The sequence below is a fragment of the Delphinus delphis genome, chromosome 5, assembly GCF_949987515.2.
Source record: "Delphinus delphis chromosome 5, mDelDel1.2, whole genome shotgun sequence".
Classification (NCBI taxonomy): Eukaryota; Metazoa; Chordata; class Mammalia; order Artiodactyla; family Delphinidae; genus Delphinus; species Delphinus delphis.
Window position 1 is genome coordinate 77,643,462 of NC_082687.1, and position 16,465 is coordinate 77,659,926.

The window sequence follows — 16,465 nt, forward strand, 5'->3', positions numbered from 1 at the left end:
TTCACCAGGAGTAGACAGCTCTGGAAAGCCCGCCCACTGTTGTGTTTGCAGAGATTTACTGGTGATCTTGCAGTCTGATGCCATCATGGCCTCCTGCGGGGGGAGCTTGGGGCACCATTCTAGGGATGGTTCGCAAATGTAAGAATTCTTGCTCTTGCAGTATTAGGATTAATTTATTCTATTACAATCCAGGGATACCAGTGACTCAGCTCACTCAGAGCTTCTCCTTAATGGGCTCCCTCAAACTCCATTTTTCCTTTTCTCTACCCATAGGATGTTGTCTTATGTTAACCCCAACATGCCAGGATTTCTGGGCTAGTAGGTCTCTACGTATCCTCAATGTTCAGTCCTCACCAAAGACTTTGGGTATTGTCTTAGGTTGCTGGGGCTGCCATAACAAAATACCACAGTTTTAGTAGCTTCACAGTTCTGGAGGCTGAGAAATCCAAGATCAAGGTGTGGCAGATTTGGTGTCTGATGAAAGCCCTCTTCTTATTTTGGAGACAGCCACCTTCTGGCTGTATTCTCAAGTGGCAGAGTTCTGGTCTCTTTCTTTCCTTATGAAGAGATACTAATCCCATCATGAGGGCTCCATCCTCATGACCTCATCTAAACCTAAGTAGTTCTCAAAGACTCCATCTCCAAATACCATCACATTGGAGATTAAGGCTTCTACATATGAATTTTGGGGGAGGACACAAACCTTCAGTCCACAGCAGGAATGAACTGTTTTTCTTGGGTTACACCTGATAGAGTGGGTGTAAATATGGAATCATTGTGAGTCAGGGTTACGGCATCCTTTATAGCTGCTCCTATGGTCTCTGTTCCCAATGGAGAAGGGGGAGAAGTCGGGAGCTTGACCAGGAGTCCTTACCTCCACAAAGCCAGTATCATTTCTTTCCACCAGCGTAACTCTTAAAAGTGAACTCCATGCCTCTCATAGAGTTCATCTCATTAGTCAGATGGTGTTATTTTCACCTCTATTCCCAAGGCTCACCTATTTCATATTCCTCTTGAATGGCAGTTGGACTAACCAGTGTATATGTTCAGTTGTTTGGACTGATCATTCTTCCCATTGGTCACTTGGTTACGAGTCTTATCTATCTATCTATCTATCTATCTATCTATCTATCTATCTATCTATGTATTTTTGCCTGGAGATTGGTTTAAAATGAAGAAACTGAAGGGACTTGATTTTTGATAGACACTCTGATCAGGTCCCAGAACCACCTTAGAGATTGGTCTCATGGGCTCCTTGCCTTGGGCAAGGTATTTGATGGCTCCGTTTCTCACAGAGTAGGTCATCCAAGGGGACTAGATAGTAGCAACCTTAGTTGAACAACAAGGAGGAAGGAAAAGAATATCCATGGGAATCAGGTGCCTGGTAACTCTGGGTTGTTAGAAGCTAAGAAAATAATAGGAAAGCCATTGAAACATGATGGGGAGAAGAAATCTCAGAGGACTCTTGATCATACAGCTTAGTTCTAAGGAGTTTTGGCAGACAAGGGTTTGAAACCCAGCTCTGGTACTGATTATCTGACAAACTACTTTATCCTTTCAGACTCCAATTTCCACACCTATAAATTGAGTATAGAAAAGAACTTATTTCTCAAGGTTGCTCTACGGTCTAAATAAGACAATCCACATGCAATACCCAGTGCCTGACCTGGTAAGCCCTCTCGGTATTCTCAAGGCCACATTTTGAGGCTACTGGTGAGTTGCTAATGGATGCATCGATCTTCTTTGATAATGCTAAACTCTGAAGAATGACATTTGACACAAGTTACTTCATATCACATAGCTTATCTCCAAAAATGGTAGAGGGATTTCTATATGCCTTTATTATAAATGAATTAGAAATCCTTAGGCCGAATTCTCATTGACCATCTTTGGAAACAAAAATGAAAGACAATACCTTAATAAAGAGGGTATATATATATATATACCCTCTCTCTATATATACATATGTGTGTGCGTGTGTGTGTGTGTGTGTGTATGTATACACACACACACACACACACACACACACACATATACATACAAATATGGCTCAGTCTTACCCAAACCAGTTTGGTAGTCCTGAGCTCTGCTTAGGGTTTGAGGCAGAAAACAGCCTTGAATGTCTTTACCATCTCCCCCTGCTAGCTGCCCATGTAACATTTTGTGTGTTGAGAGAGGAAGAGGAAAGCAAGGAGAGAAAGAGAAAAGAGAAGTGGCTGGAGGTGAATCAGAGGCTGTAGAAGGAATTGCAAGAGGGAAGAGGAAGGGAAATGGAGATTCAGTCACTGAAACAGTCCCAGTCCTAACTCCTTCCTCTCCTCTCTCCACAGCACACAAGAAGCACTATGCTAACGTGCCCAATCTAGCATCTATTAACGCGTTAACATTTCTCTTTAGCGTCCATGCATTCTGGCACAGTCTTTGCCTCAGGCATGCAAATTTGCATTTTCCCTTGACACTCTTTTAATATGCACTGGTACAAGTAGTTTTCTAAATTTGTCTGAAACATAGCATTTGCAAGGTATTTTGGGAGACTTATGAAGAACTGGGCTGGAGTTAAGCTTAATTATTATTTTATATACTTTCTTTTTTTCTTCCTCCAATTTAATTTCTAAGACAACTGTTAAACTGCCCATAATTTGAGAAATTTAAAGTTATAAAACAAAAAGAACTGTAACCCAGAGACCATCTTTTTTTTTTTTTTTTTTTTTTTTGCGGTACGTGGGCCTCTCACTGTTGTGGCCTCTCCCATTGCGGAGCACAGGTTCCGGATGCGCAGGCTCAGCGGCCATGGCTCACGGGCCCAGCCGCTCTGCGGCATGTGGGATCTTCCCAGACCAGGGCATGAACCCATGTCCCCTGCATCGGCAGGCGGACTCTCAACCACTGCGCCACCAGGGAAGCCCCAGGGACCATCTTTTACGGCAGAAGATGGATGAGATGATTAAAGGTTGTTTCTAAATTAATTAAAAACATCTGTAACCACTGCAAGTACTGTGCTAGGATGCTAAAGTAGACAGAGATGTACATTACATAAATATATGTAATACTTCAAAGCACTCTCCACTTTTATATGGACTGAGGGGGGCTAACTCTCTGGGATGTGTAGTCCAACTATTTATTAGATTAACAGCCTCACAAATACTACTTTAGTCCTTTTATTCACTAATTATTAGGTAGTTCTATACTTTCAAAGGACCCGATTATACAGTTTATAGAATTGAATTAACAACATTTAGGAAATCATTTGGTCTTTAGTCTTAGCTCCTCAACATAATGAAGTTAGATGGGATGCAAATGAGCCCAGATGTTTTAAATAGGGAGAGGGCTAGATGGGCATTTGGATGGCAGGTCCCTTCTGAAGCACTGTAGGTAAAGGTCTGTCCCCTAACATGGTTAACTGACTAACAGACTGCTGAGAGGCTGGGTTCAAAGCTGAAATTGGAATCCACCTCCTCCCAGGTGAAATGATTACAGTTTAGCCCATGTTCATTATGAACCTTGTTCTTCTGGTTTGTCAGCCTCTCTCTTCCAGCCTTCTAAGAGTGAGTTTGCTTCCTTCCTTCCCTATTACTATGATTCATAAAAAGAGTAATGTTGTTCAGTATGTTTATTTAACCAGATACGGTATAACCATTCAGAGCTCAGACTTGAGATTAAAGAAAAATTCTGAGATTGAATTCCACTTTCATCATTTATCACTTCTCAGTTTTGTGATTTTAAACAAGTCACTCTAACTGAATAAATCCAGTTTATTCATTTGTAAAATAGAATAATAATGCCTACTTGATAGTGTTATTGTATGGTATTAAGGTATCTGAAAAGTATTCAAGGTGGGACTCAAAATTCAAGATGGTGTTTGTGGAACTGATGAGTTAGTGACTCATGTAAATGAAACTAGGTTTTGCCAAAAGTAGAGAAAATAAATTTTCAAGGAGGGCTATTAAGCAGGTAGAGGGAAAGTTGAATTGGGCGAGGGAGACGGAGAAGGTGTCATGCTCTTTGTCACCTTCCCAATCCCTTGGGTTGATCTTGGTCACTGTGGACAGATTGGAACCAGAAGTTGACAAAAATAACTACTTGGATTTCAGTTAGAGTGGACATGATCTGAGAGAAAGTGGTGTTCTCCTCCTATAGGGACTGCTGTACTAGCATCTTGAGGACTGCTGGCTCTGAGAGAAGCAAGGGGTAGCACTAGGATGGGTGTTTCCATGGTGAACAACTTATGATGTGGGAGATGGAGGTACCATCCCATGGCTTAGAGGGCAGTGGATGTTAACCAGATGGAAAGGAGGCATGAGGAAGAAGACGCCAGACAAGTTTGCCTCAGGATGATTTGAGATTGGGACCAGTCTGTGAGCAAATGAGAGGCACCCTGTGGAAACACCAGATTGAGAAGGGGGAGTCAGGATTTAAGTTACTATTGTTAGTATTGCCCCATTGCTGCCCCAAACTTGTAAACACATTCATGCTAAAAAAATACTTTAAAAAGTGCCTACTACTGACACAGATTAACTCTTTACTGGATGACAATTATAGTTATTAATTATTCATAACTATAGCAGTATTTATTGAGAGTTTACTATGTCTCAAACTTTGCTCTAGGCACAGGGGGATGCAGCAATGAACAACAATAGTAAAACAAAACTCTGATCTCATGAAGCTGATATTCTAGTGGGGGATAAAAAGTAAACAAAAATACAATTTTGGATAATGATATATATTATGGGGAAAAAACAGAGACAACTAGAGAGTTTGGAGAGAAGTTAGGGAGAGTTGTAGTATTTGAGAAAAGGTTGCGTGTGTGTGTGTGCAACAGAAGGGTGTGTGTGTGTGTGGGAGTTCCCTAATCATACTGTTTGATTTGCAAAGAACAACTGGATAATCATGCAAATAGGACACCTTACATTCCACATACAAGTATTTCGACATGTGTAGTTCAGCATTTTCTCCTTGTTCCAAATTTGTATTTTTGAAAAATACGCCATTACAACCATTTTCTCAACATTCTAATAGTTTAGTTTCAATCCCCAATTCAATCCCTAATGTTTTAGAAATACATCTACCACTATGAGATAACATAGACTCTCCGGATGGCCTAGAGAAATCATAGCATGGTGGTCTCAACCGCTGAAAGTGGCTTTATTTTATCTGGCGCCCATATCCTGATATAACAACAGAGTTGGTCTTGCAGAGCAAAGACAAAAATCACCTTCAAGTGTTTGGTGTTGTCTCATCCAGTAGTAGGCCTTTGTAGCCACCAGTAGCCTCTATTCTACTACAACCTTCTCTGGTACATTGTGTGTTCAATTGGTATCATTCAGGCAGGGCGCCCACTGCTGGCACTCATTGGTAAAGCCAAATTAGTTGCTTAGACTCAGGCTACGTTGTTGAGTTGGCGCCCAAACTCTACTACTTGGTAAATATTTTGAATTGCTCTCCTGCTTTTAAGCGCATACCATTGAAGCTAATTTAAAAACCCCAGCACAATACATGCAACTACATCCCTCCTTATTCTTTGACCATATCCTTGCCCATATTTTTTCTACAACATGGGAAAGCAACTACTCAGCATCTCTCTCCTCACAATGCCACCTGAACTGTTTCTTTACCCCTGATTCCCTTTCCCTGTGACTCTCAACAGAAGGTTAGTTTGTTGAGGTAGGGGCCAGGTCTTACTGATTTTGCTTCACAGAAGCCAGTTGAACGCTTTCCATCAAGAGACACCTAATGAATGTGCCAATTAGGAAACTGTGTCCCAACTTGTTTCTTTCCCTGTGGAAGAGATGAAGAAGAATTTTAAAGAAATTGTTGACAGGTCATTAGCACACTCATCTGATATGTGATTTGGGTTGGTGAGGCTGCCTTTCATTTTTAAATTTGAAATATTTCCTAGCTGGGGAGAGGGTGCTTTTAGTAACAGCTTCCCTAAACTACTTAGCTTTCAGCAAGGCCAGACTCACTCTGAGGTAGTTTTCTGATTGCACAGGTCTCCCTCAGCCATAAATTTATTAAGGGCACCACAGCTACAAAATTGGGGATGACAGGTTGATATAGTATTTCTGAAGTCACGTCCTGAGATGGGTTGTGATAACAGTGGATCAAAAATCATTCATTTTTCCAGTAAGTAGTACATGTGTACTTGGTATTCTAACACCCAGATGAAAACTGAGCGGTATGAATGAATACAAAATTAAAATCTGGTGAAGGGATTTTCTAGATTGTATATACTGTGCAAATATGGAAAAATTTTTTATTATTATGACAGGTGATTTTGTCTTGTGTATATTCTCAATGCAATTTAATTTTAAGCATTAACTAAAATAGGAATTCAATTTGCATTTCTGGACATCTGGAATTCTGCCCAAGTTAGCCCCTGTTGTGGCTTTAGGGTCAGCTATAAATATATATGTGAACAGTCTCTAGTGGGCGCTCTGCTAATTTCTATTAGTTCAGTTCTAATGAAAATGAACAAGATGGTGTATTTTAAGAGCCAGTCCTTTTATACTCTAACTTACACCAAACAGCACACTGACATACTTGAGAATTAATACATGGACCCTGCCTGCCTGAATAAACAATCTCTGATAAGGTTGTCCAGCTACTGACGAGTGTGATTTCAAGTCCAGGTGGGATCAATGAAGAATTTTTAGATTGACTTTTTCAATAATAAAAGTTCGTGAGAATTAAAAAGTACATATATATGTATGCATATGTATATATACATATGTAAAATACGTTTATATTTTATATAATTTTTTTAAAAAGCATAATGCTTCTTAAAGAGACACTTAACATTTTAAAGTATGATTTTTATTACAATTTTTTCAGGAGATCTGTGGCTAACAATTGACCAAATCTGCTTTCTCTTCTTCAGGGGTACACAGCTAGACTACATTTCCCAGTTTTCTTTGCAGTTAGGTAGAGTTATATGACTGAATTCTCAGCAGTGGAATGTGAGAAGTGACATATTCTATTTCCAGGTCTGATGTAAAAAGTCTCTATGGGTGGCACTTCCCTGGTGGCACAGTGGTTGAGAGTCCGCCTGCCGATGCAGGGGACACGGGTTCGTGCCCCGGTCCGGGAAGATCCCACATGCCGCGGAGCGGCTGGGCCCACGAGCCATGGCCACTGAGCCTATGCGTCCGGAGCCTGTGCTCTGCAACGGGAGAGGCCACAACACTGAGAGGTCCGCGTACCACACACACACACACACACACACACACACGCACACACACACAAATCTCTGTGGGTGATCAATCTGCCATGTTCTTTCTCTTTCAGGATTAAGGCAGATAAACATGGTGACTTTGGAAATCAGGACTTGAAGACTGTAGAGATACATGAGGCAAAGAGCCTGAGTCCCTGACCCACTGACTGAAGAAGAGCTACTGGCAGATTAGGAATATCTATTTGAAGTTTAAATGCATGAGAATAAACTTTTATCCTATTGAGTCATTGAAAGTTTTAGTTTATTAGAATAGTTAAATGTGCTGTCTCTTGATTTCCAAACAACCTGTGAATATGAATGGCTGCTGCCAACAGCTCTCCTTGATTCTCTTCACCATAGGCGTGCTTCTGCTTCATGTTTAATCTCTCTAACCTGCAAGGTGGTAGGTGATGGTGCCTTGCAAGGCACCTTTTCTCATTGTCTCCTCAGAACTTGGAGATATAGAAAGTTCAGGTTTCAGTGAAGTTTAGGACTTTTAGTACATGTATATTATGAATTAAACAAGTTATACTAAATAGGGCTAGCCTGGGTAACTGGGGAGGCTCTCCTGAGTGATAGATGTTACAAGTGAATACCAACTGAGTTACAAGTGAATACCAACTGAATAACAAGTGAATGTATTCTCCTTCCTTTTGCCATGTCCCAAGCCATAAAGAAAAGTTCTGGGTTATTACTATGATTTAAACATGATTTCAAAAATAATTCACTTTTTTCCTTCTCTGGCTATCTTTCAGCAGTTTCATCTTGCTTGTAGTCTCTGCCCAAATGCCATCTCTTTTTTATTTCTTCCTTCTCTCCCATCATTGACTTTTCCTTCATGAGGTTGAGAATTTGCTGAGAGAGATTGAGTGGGGGCAACAGTTTTCAAGAGTTGGGAGAAACTCCAGCATCCCAGGGTTCAAGGATTTTCTAGTACCATGGGCAGGGGTACACTCTCCCCGCTATAACGCTCATGTCAGTGGCCCTTATGGTATGTTCTTAAGGGGCTAGAGAAGTATGGAGTTGACCCTCTTGGTTTTTCCTCAAATATTCTGAAGAAGGAGTCTTTCATTTATAGCCTTGATGCTAGAGGAAGACGTTATTATAAATTCAAAATAACTATCTCTACAAGTTTCATAAATTGAAAATGGCTTCTAAGCTAGAAACTGACTACATTTCAGAAATAATGGAAGGTAATAGAAAAATATTACTCTCTTAACAAGTCTTTATATTATTCAACTTTACATCTATTGCAAAAATAGCTAAAAACACTAGCTGTTAGCTAGAAGATAGCTTTATGTCACATAAGCTAATGTTAGGACACAATATCAGCAGGAGTAGTCTAATAGATAAGATTTCCTGAGACCTCACTATGTGCTAGGCATCATCTCCAACAATCCTATAAAGTTAGTACTATTATAAACATATAATCAGAATATAATTATCCATCTATCAAGTGTAGAAATGGAGGTACAGAAGGTTAAGTAACATGACCAATGTAAAAAAATCTACCAGGTCTTAAGGAACTAAGGTGTATTAAATATTGTATTATTTCAGATAATCCTGCAAATTGGAGAAGATACCATAAACATACTCATTGCAATATTTGATCACAACTACTATTTAATTAACCAAGGATTCCCCCCTCACACCAAAAACAAAAAACAACAAAAAAAAACTATTGAAAGCACACTGACCACTCAGAGAGGGAAGAGATGCACTGTGTTGCAGTACAGCCTCTTGGCTGGCGAAGTCTCTATGAGGGCAGATAGTGTCTGTGATGCTGTATAAGCAAGGGAGGAGACTCCTGGATGTGAGAAATCTATTTCTTGCTGTGCCTAGGCCTTTTAACATCAGGATACACATCACCATTCAGAGAGAATTAAGAAAAAATCTACACCTTTAACCATCTATATTTACATGTATCCAGGACCTTTTTGGTTCTTGCTTTCTATGCAGATCAACAAAGTTCCTTGCAGAAAGCCTATTTCTCTGTAGCCAATCTCCTGACTGATTTTTAAAAAAAATTTATTTATTTTTGGCTGCTTTGGGTCTTCATTGCTGAACGAGGGCTCTAGTTGTGGTAAGCGCAGGCTGCCCTTCATTGCGGTTGTACGGGCTTCTCCTTGCGGTGGCTTCTCTTACTGCGGAGCACGGGCTCTAGGCATGTGGACTCAGTAGTTGTGGCACACAGGCTTAGTTGCTCCGCCGCATGTGGGATCTTCCCCGACTAGGGATCGAGCCCGTGTCCCCTGCATTCTTATCCACTACACCACCAGGGAAGTCCTTGACTCTGATTTAATTGGAGATGTTTCTGATACTGGGACCATGCTCACAAAACCATTTCACTGTAGTTCACACTCAGACCTTGATTGGAGAGGTCATGTGGTCATCTCTGCAGCCACCAGTGGTCATATATTTATGTTGCTGGTAATTTTCTACTCATAAAATAACTCACACTTGCATATGATTTTTTTCTGGCATACTTTATATTGTTTATTCATTTTGAGCCTCATTATGAATTTATAGTTGCTCTCCAACTCAATTGGTTCCAATAATTGAACTCAACATTTTCTCACAGTACCACCCCTGTGATCTAGCTGTGACAGTACAGCAACAGAAGACCATCGGATCGAGATTCTTCAGCCATAGACAGCTTTGGAAATATCCTTGTTATTTTGCAGTAACAAAATGTCATAGACTAACCTGGAGACTTTCTGCCCCGAATAGAGTCAGCTATTCTCCAAAGAGTCCTGATTCCTCTTGGGGGAATGACAAAAAAATACATTCACGGCATGAATTCTAATCTATTTCTATCTTACCTAAGGTCAAAACAGCTTTTGACCTTGTTTTAATATGAGGGTTCATTAATCTAATAGTCCTACCTACTCTCTCTCTACTTTTTTCTTTGAGCTAGAATTTCCCTTGCTCTCTCCCTCCCCCACAAAGAAGCAACATGGCACAACAGTTAAGAAAATGTGCTCTGGTGTCTGATTGCCTACATGTATTTTCTGCATCACCATTCTGCGAGATACTCACACTCTCTTGTGCTTCAATTTCCCTCTATATAAAATACCTGATAGGGTTGTTCTCTATGTACATGTAAATCTCTTAGAACAACGCTTGATTCAAAATGCTAAATAAACATTAGCTATCATTACTTTTGGAACTACATGTTTTACACTATCATAGGACTCCATGGATTCAAATTGAAATATTGCCTCAAACTAAAAATATTCACTTTATTTTCATGCTTATACCCTTGGCATCCTGGAATTGACTAAAAAATGTGCTGACCTAGATGATCCCCTTTGCCAGCATCACTTTAAAAGAATAACTGTCTAATAAGGTAAAGGAATCCTAAACTGTTTATAAGCTGGCACCCCAACTGCACAGTAAAAAAAAAAAAAAAACACCCTGGATTCTTATAAAAACATTAATAAAAGGGAGAACAATAACAATGTACTCTTTTAGATTTTTATTAAAATTCTATTTTAATTACTTATTTTCTTGGTCATTTAATTATCACTTTTCTTCCACAAAAACTTTACTGTTGAACTCCAAAGGTTTAACAACTTCAAGTGGAACTAGAACCATAATTCATTACTTCTGTAGTTTTTAGAAAGTTATTTATAAATGTCAGGAATACCACAAAATTAATATCAAGACTCATCAGAAACTTTAAAAATCTTCAGTTCAAAAGTTCACGTGGACCAATTTTAGTAGATTCATAAAGTTACAACTTGCTACCTGGATGCCACCATATAAAAAAAACTCTGGAAATACACAAACCAAATTTTCCTTCGTATTATAAAAATTACCTCTATACAATCCTTATGAAGTTGTAATGCACAAGAACCATTGAGCTCCAACTATCTTTCTTAATTTTATCACCACATCCTCTATGCAAATCATATGCCCTGGTCAAATTAGTCTTTTCATTTTTTTCCTACTATACCTATGATTTCCTACCTCTATATGTTTATTCACATAGGTTTCCCACCCAAAAGTCCTTCTCCTTTCACTCTTTCTCCTGCAATCTCATGCCCACTTAAAGAGCTGACTCAAATAAATCATTCTCTATAAAGATGTCCCTATTCTTCCCAACTGGAAATGATCTTCCTCTATTATTTTTGGTGCCCTGTATTACTTACCGTTCCCTGTCTATTCTATTTGTTACTTTTCCAATTAGATGTTAAGTTCTTTGGCATCTGTTGGCCACAACAGCTAGTTTGATAAATAATTTATGCTATACTTGACATTCTAGGTGTTGAATGGGGATGAATATGATTTTCACTTCCTGGGAGTAGTGGCATAAGTAGTGAAAGAGGTTGCATGGACTCAGGGGTCAACATCCAGTTCCAGTTCCTCTGTGTTACTTTGAAAAAAATCACCCTGTCTGACATCAGTGTTCTTAGCTCTAGAAGGAATGGGATGCACTAGGTAAACTTTTAAGGCTCTTCTTGCTCTAAGATTGCTTTACTTGGTAATTACTTCCTCTTCCTTTTTACAGATGAAAGTGCATGTTGATTGCTTATCCATAACCATTTTAAATTTGAAAAATATTTTACATTTAGCATTTTACATTTGACAGAAATTTATTGTTAGAAACTGAGAACAACTATACTAAAGAGGTATGTTTAAAAATAGAAGTATCAGAAGAATTTCATTTTACTATCATCTGTTCCAAAGACCTCAGAGATGCTGGTTTAGAAAGGAATCACTCAAACATTTAAAATATATATTAAATACCTCTAGCTTAAGTTTGTTGACTTTGAAATTTGACTGGAGAAAGAAGTATTCATCTAGCCCACTAATTTAAAGAAATATAAAATATTCTTTTGATATTTTCTCAAAATTTGTCAGATGTGTCTTCAAAAAGAAAGATTAAATTTAATTTCTGGTAGACTATTATTCACCTTTATCCCTTTTCCAATTGGAATATATTTTAATTCATGTGTTCAAAAAATCAAGCAAGGAGATATAAAATTATGTTGATTTTTAAATAAATCTTAAGATTTTGCTATATTTGAATTGCCTACTTTCATCCAAATTTAATTCTAAATCAGAGAAGTCATCTTAATTGCAATTAAATAGAATCTTAGGTCTTAATGAATATAACATTGAAGGTATGTTACCCAAATCACCTCAATTTCACAGAAATTAACATTTCAATGCATTTTGCCCTGAACTGAAAATATCTTTGAAGAAACAATTATTCATGAAATAAAACATCTGGTGGAGTTGAATCAGAGACTGTGGAAACAGACAGCTTTATAAGCAACAGTTCTGGCAAGCAGTTTTGATGAAACACTAGACTAAAATTAAGATTTTAAATATTCCAGAGAGTTTTTTTTTTTTTTTGTGCAGTACGCGGGCCTCTCACTGTTGTGGCCTCTCCCGTTGCGGAGCACAGGCTCCAGACACGCAGGCTCAGCGGCCATGGCTCACGGGCCCAGCCGCTCCGCGGCATGTGGGATCTTCCCGGACCGGGGCATGAACCCGCGTCCCCTGCACCGGCAGGCGGACTCTCAACCACTGCGCCACCAGGGAAGCCCCTTCCTGAAAGATTTGGTCTTATTTTTTTTCAGTGTTCTCTCCAGGCTTGAAATTGACAGTATGAATTTTCTTCTTTAATGACATGAGACATTCTCAGGAAACAAAATATATTTTTTTCCATAAATGTTAACCTCAGGAGGTTTTCTTTTCTCTCTCTCTTTTTTTTTTGCGGTACGTGGGCCTCTCACTGCTGTGGCCTCTCCCGTTGCGGAGCACAGACTCCGGACGCGCAGGCTCAGCGGCCGTGGCGCACGGGCCCAGCCGCTCCACGGCATGTGGGATCCTCCCGGACCGCGGCGCGAACCCGTGTGCCCTGCATTGGCAGGCGGACTCTCAACCACTGTGCCATCAGGGAAGCCCAGGAGGTTTTATTTTCTATTAAGTGTAAAGTTTGCTTCATTAATTTACATGAAAAGACCCTTCTCGGGGACTTCCCTGGTGGTCCAGTGGTAAAGAATCCACCTTCCAGCGCAGGGAACGCAGGTTTGATCCCTGGTCAGGGAACTAAGATCCCACATGCTGCAGGGTAGCTAAGCCTGCGTGCCACAACTTTTGAGCTCACGCGCCTCAATGAGAGAGCCCGTGTGCTGCAAACTACAGAGCCAACACACTCTGGACCCCTCGCACCACAATTACAGAGCCCACGTGCCCTGGAGCCCTCATGCCACAACTAGAGAGAGAAAACCTGTATGCCACTAGAGAGAAGCCCGCGCTACAACGAAAGAACCGGCACGCCTCAACGAAGATCCCGCGTGCTGCAACTAAGACCTGATGCAGCCAAAAAAAAAAAAAAAAAAACAAAAAAAAAAAAAACAGAAAAAACAGACCCTTCTCAAAAACTGGTAATGGTGTGTACAGCTCCACCCCGCCCTGCTACCCATAACTGGAGAGACTTTACAGCTCCTTAGATTTTAGCTTGATGAGGACAGATTGTCTTTAACTCATTTGGTCCAAGGAATTCTTGGTGATGTCAAACACTCCAATCTAGTTTGCTTTTAAAACTACTTTCAGGTTTTATGTTAAAGGTTTTCTCAACCCTGGCATTCATTATTGACATTTTGGTCTGGATGGTTCTTTGTTGTAGGAATTGTTCTGTGTATTATTGTAGGCTGTTTAGCAGCATCCCTGGTCTCTACCCACTAGATGCCAGTAGCACACATACCCTCTGCCACTCAGTGTGACAGACAAAAATGTCTCCAGATATTGTTAGTCCCCTGGAGGGTAGGGGGAAAATGGACCTCCAGTTGAGAAACACCATTTTAAAGGATTATATTAATGCTAACTCTAAAGCCACCCTCCCATCCCTGCACCCGCAATTTGAAGCTGTGTTTCTACACTTACTAGTAATGTGGCCTAGAGCAGGTTTATTAACCTCTCTGAGCCTCAGTGTCTTCATCTGTAAAATAAGGATAATAATTAGCTACCTCATAAGGCCATTGTGAGGATTAAATGAGATGATGCACAAGAACCGCTCAGAAGAGTGCCTGGAACAGTAAGCCCTTAGCCAGCATTGGAAATTATTTTTATTATAATCCCCATAGCCTTTGAATAAAACTTTAATTTTCACAGCAGTGAAAGATTTAAAGGTTTTCTTACCAATTTTCTGAGTTATATAATTGATACTAATTAATGGGTATTTTTCCTTTTTAATTCCAGTTAAAATAATTACAGAGACAATTTCTTCAACTAATTTTCAAGAAGGGAACATGTGCCATAAGCCTCCCTAGGATTATGTATTGCCCCATCCTAGGGATAGAATCCAGAACATGTTCAAAGGAAAGCATTTTGTAATTTTTTCCTTTCAAATCACAGGCTTACTTAACAAGGTCTAGTTGGACCAAACTTTTACTTTAATAGTAATTGATGCAAATGCTAATAAGCTCAACACCTCTAGATTTCAGAACACAGCAGTAACTGAGGCTGCACTGAAAATCTCAGCAGGCCCTGCTCTTATGCGCTCCGTAAACCTGAGGGCTACACTAGAAGAGGGTATGATTAAAACCAGTTCTCAATAACACCACAGACACCCTCGTGTTTGGAAATGGCAACTGAATCTTTTCCTTAAATTTGAGCTTAAAACAGTCACTTGACACCTTATCAAAATAAACACAGGTTGGGTTTATTTAAAAAAAATATGGTGCTGAGATTTTAAGGAAATAGATCTTAAATCATCTCCCTTGATAGCATTTTCAATTGCGTTAAAATACAGATACTTACCCCCTACTCCCTGACATTTCGATCCAGTCATATCTGAAGTACAGCTCTGAAATCAGATTTTTCTAAAGCTTTCCAGGTGATTTTCAGATTTTCAAACAGATTTGGAAGATACTATCTAAAGAAACAGAGGAATACCTATGAAGCTTAAGTAAATTTCTGCAAATAAAATAAAATTACCCTGATGACTCTGATCATAAAATGCATGATTAATTTATTCATTTACTCCTTCTACATATACTCACTGAGAGCCTACTACATGGCAGGAACTGAGTTAGCCACAGGCAAGGTGAATAACAAGTGAACAAAATAGATCTGGACCCTGCCTTTATAAAGATTATCATTGACCAAGATGGCCTTAACAGTCCCTCAGCTTGACCAAGCTCTAGACAGATTTCTTCCTGACTTTAGGCCCCTGACCTCCCTTTTCTTACAGCCTTTACTTCAGAAACTTGCAATTGTAAATTACTTTTCTGCCCCTTTGAGATGTCAATCTTCTAAAATCTTGGAATGTCTTTCTCAAACTGGGAGCCATCCCTTTGAAATATAATCATCAAGAAAGATAGGGCCCCTCTCTCCAGTTTCTGTGGGAGGATAGAAGCCTAATTTGTTGGATAAATGCCAATTAGCAAACACAGATGGCCTGATCACATTGACCAACCTCCTTCCTAATGTCCTTCAGTTCTTTTGCATGAGCTCACCACAGTACTTAAATATCCTACTACCTTCTATTTCAGTGGAATTGAGTTCAATATCTGTCCTCCATATCATTAGTCTTGACTCCTTCTGCAATTGTCTTGAATAAAGTATTTCTTGCCTGTTTATTCTTTGATATCTATGTCATCGATTTTGATCTTTACTGTTCATAAAAATCACCTGAGTTTGCTAATCCAGTAAGCCTGGGTATGATCAAGGAATCTGCACTCATAAGCACCTGCGTGATATGAGCAGGACAGAGAAAGAACAGACATTGAAATCCATTGGTGCCCATTGTCTCACCATACATAACATTAAGGACTGGATCATCACAGGCAAATTCACAAGACCTAGAAGCCAGCTGCAAGGGTTCACAAAGGCCAAATCTTAGACATTTTGACCATTGAAATAATTAAGTATAGTAATTATTTCAAAAACATTGTACAAAATGGAAACCCATGGGTACATACTGATTATAAATAAATGAGTAAGTAATTGTGGAGAAAGGAAGGCTCTTGATTACCGAAGAAGGCTGAGTGATGATTGATTGATGTTAGAGAGGGCTGGAGTTTAAAAATCAACATTTTGCAACTATGATAGTAAAGATTAGTTCATGTAAGAATCACCAATGAGTGATAAATCAAGGGGGAAATTTTTGATGCAGAGCAGGATATATGCATGGTTGAACAGTTATCTCTCGACAGATTGCTTGTTAATTGCAAGAGAAAAAATAGTAACTACATGATTGTGTAACTGGACAGTACCTTGCCCAGGTGATTAAAGTTA